The sequence below is a fragment of the Aotus nancymaae genome, unplaced genomic scaffold, assembly GCF_030222135.1.
Source record: "Aotus nancymaae isolate 86718 unplaced genomic scaffold, 86718_ANA_hifiasm-v0.15.2.pri h1tg000016l, whole genome shotgun sequence".
NCBI classification, from domain to species: Eukaryota; Metazoa; Chordata; class Mammalia; order Primates; family Aotidae; genus Aotus; species Aotus nancymaae.
Window position 1 is genome coordinate 75,240,941 of NW_026988428.1, and position 3,523 is coordinate 75,244,463.

A 3,523-nucleotide genomic window follows, 5' to 3' on the forward strand; every position below is an offset into this window, starting at 1 on the left:
GCAACAGCACTGCCATCTTGTTTCCCCTAGGTAGCTGCTTCCAGGGAAAGGTGACAAGTATGGCAGTTAGTCATCTACATGTCACTGGGGTGCATGTGGCCAGGAGCACCAGCATGTGAATGACCTACTATTTAACATAATGGGTGTGAGAAAAGGAGGCCTCTTTCCTCTCCTTTTCACCTTTGCTCCAGCCTATCAGGAGCCAGAAAGGCCAGATGGTGACAAGGTTTGAACCGTGTGGACGTTCCTGCATGCAGAGCTCACTGTGGACACCTTCTCAGGGCATGCATCCGCTGTGTGAACAAGGTCACCCAAGCCATTCTTTCCCTCCCCCAGTAAATGTGAGAGTGAGAGAGATAGAACTGGGACTTCTTCCATTCCCTAAGCACCTCGCATGGTGGTGGCATTAGCTCCTCCTCCAAGACGTCACAGAAAACACAGCAGGTTAGAAACTAGATCACAATCACTCCTGAGTGTCTTCACAGTTAAGACAGGCACACATTTCAAAAGGCAGCCTCTGGGCCCCCTCTCTCTTTCACGCGCACACACTCACACACACTCACACGCTGTGGGAACGCTATTCAGCCACTGAGCGTGGCTGGCTCATGTCAGGTAATGCACCACAAGGAACTTGACCATAAGGGTCACCAACATCCCGCCGATCATGAAGTACTTGTCCTGGAAAGCCCGCTTCTCGATGAGCCACATCACTAAGTTGGACAAGCCCATCATGTTGGCAATGTCAAGGATCTTCTTCTGAGTCCCCTTCAAGGTCAGTCTCTGGGTCGTCAGTCCATCTAAAATATTGTGCCCATCTAAAATGAGGTCATCCATGCCGTGGTGAATTTTCTGGAGGGAGGAGTTAAACTGCAGTGATTCGTCCATTGGTATGGCGGTGTCAGAGTCGTTAGCGGTGAAGGTTCAAGACAGAAGCTTTTCTCGCTGTCTCTCCTGCTGTTCCCTTGCATGGCGCTGATGCTGGAAGTTTCTGAGAGCAGTCTGTAGGTGCTGGACATCGTACTTTAACTGGTCAACCCAAAGTTTGGCATTCTGCCTTTGGTTAGGGGGCTCCTTGCTGGACAAAATCTCCAGGTGTTCTAGATGGCTGAATATCTGGTCTATGCTTGCTTGGATTTTGTTTTCTACTAAGTGCACAGACTGCTTGTCTGCAGTCTCCAGGCGTCCCATGCAAGACTGGATCTCGTGGACCTGCTTGTGCATTTGCTGGTACAGGGGGTCCATGTCACCGGCCCCACAGGCCACGGTTATAGCCGGCTATCAGGTTCTTACATTTTACATGAAGTAATAAAATATTAACTCTATGACTCTAAAAAGTTAGGAATATATATTATAATGTCTAAGCAATCACTTAAAATGCAAAAGGACTAACAGATACTTTTTATAAAACATTAAATTAACCCAAAAAGAGCCAGGAAGGCAGTACAGAGAACAATAACAAATGAGACAAATAGAAAACAAAGAAAAAAATATAGACTTAAATGCAATCAAGTCAATAATTACATTAAATGTAAAAGGACTCAACACTCCAAATAAAAGACAGAGATTGTCAGAATGAATAAAGAACTAAGACCCAAGTATATGCTGCCTATAAGAGACAGAGTTTTAATATAAGGACACTGATAAGTTAAAAATATGGATAAAGCTATACCATACAAACAGTAAGCATAAGAAGATGGAAGTGGCTATATTAATGTTAGATAAAGTAGGCTTCAGGGCAAAAAAAGAAAGTATTACTGGAGATAAACTAAATGGGAGCCTCTGGAATTAAGCATTAGATTGCTGACTATAGAACCTAAATAATCAAAGAAAACAGAAGTAGGGGTGGGGGGAAATGTCGTATGTACAGCAATTTCCCCAAATTCCCTGTAGTTTATTTTGAAAATAATTTAAGACACCTTGGTTCAATCACACTGAACTTCCTGGGTTCTCACTAGGAAAGATAAAAGGAAAATTTCCAAAGAATAGGCTCTTCAACTAGAAGGGAAACTTGGAAACACTGAGCTGTGTGGACTCTCCAGCTTTATGTATAATTGACATGAATGGGGATGACCAGCCATTTGTTTAACAAGTATTTATTAAGTTCTCTTCAAGTACTAGGCACTGGGTTAAGCGTTTGGTGAACAATTCACACCTAGCCTCTTCCCTCATATTGATAAAACAAATAAGCCAGCAAGTCACTATACCAGCTATAAACAGTGATAATTACTTTTTATTAGAATTTTGTTTTACTTTAGATTCTAAGGGTATGCAAGCAGGCTTGCTACATGATATATTGCATACTAATGGGAATTAGGCTTCTAGGGTACCTATTACCTAAATAGGGAACATTGTACCTGATGGGTAATTTCTCAACCCTCAACCCCTTCCCAACCTCTTCTCTTTTGGAGTCCACAGTGTCTATTATTTCCATCTTTATGTACCTGCATACCCACTGTTTAGCTCCCACTTAGAAGTGAGAACATGCAGTATTTGATTTTCTGTTTCTGAGTTAGTTCACTTAGCATAATAACCTCCAGCTCCATCCATGTTGCTGCAAAGGACATGATTTCATTCTTTTTTACAGCTGCAAATGGTGATGAATATTATCAAGAAAATACTCAGGATGCTGAGATAGAGAATAACAAATGAAAAACAGGAAACCTGCCCAGACTAGCATGATCAGAGAAGGGTGTCAGAGGAGGTGACATTTAGGAAAAGGCTACAAAGAGAGACAGGGGTGAGGTCAGGGGAACTGTGTGTGCAAAGGCATTCAGGTAGGAAAGGGCTCAGGAGTTTCTAAAGAATTGACATATGGCCAGAATAGCGGGAGCTCAGAGGAAGGCAAACAAGGACTAAATCTTGTGGGTGAGTTCTATCAAACCTCCAAGGGACATAAAATCCAACCTTATATAATTGTCCATAAAGTAGAAAAAGAAGTAACACTTTCCTAACTCATTGACAAGGATAACTTTGTTGCCAAAACCATGAGGATGATACCTAAAAAAATGGAAATTATGAGACAATCTCACTCATCAAATAGATAGATATAAAAATTCCAAGTCCAGCAAATAGTAATATTTATATAGGCCCCGGGAAGTATTATGAAATAGCCCAAAGCAGTTTGGAAAACTGACGAACAATTCATTGTTGCTTTTTGTACTGGAACATGCTTTCATAATGTTTTTCACTGGAAAATGTGCACCTGACTGAGATGCAAACAAGCTTTTAATGGGTAGCACTCAGGTCCTAAAAACACTAGCTTTCAGATGGTATATTCCAGAAGAGAACTGGCCCTATGCAAATTCATGATAGGTGAATTTTGCCTTTGGAACTTAGTCCAGCTCGTCTCCCTACCCTCAGCCCACAATTTCACCTTAAATGGTCCTATTACCTTTCCCTCTGGGGAAAGGCTTTGGGGTCAGGGTTGGCCATTTACTAACTAGCTATGTAATCTCTCTGCAAAACAGTGGCAATACCCAATTGCTTCAGCTGTTGTATAGTGACTAAATAAAAGAATACATGG

At 41.9% G+C, this 3,523-nt stretch overlaps 1 pseudogene; it reads right to left on the minus strand.

Annotated features, from left to right (window-relative positions):
* Window positions 1-603: 603 nt before the first annotated feature.
* Window positions 604-1,242, minus strand: LOC105704820 (Golgi SNAP receptor complex member 2-like; annotated as a pseudogene).
* Between the last annotated feature and the right edge of the window lie 2,281 nt (window positions 1,243-3,523).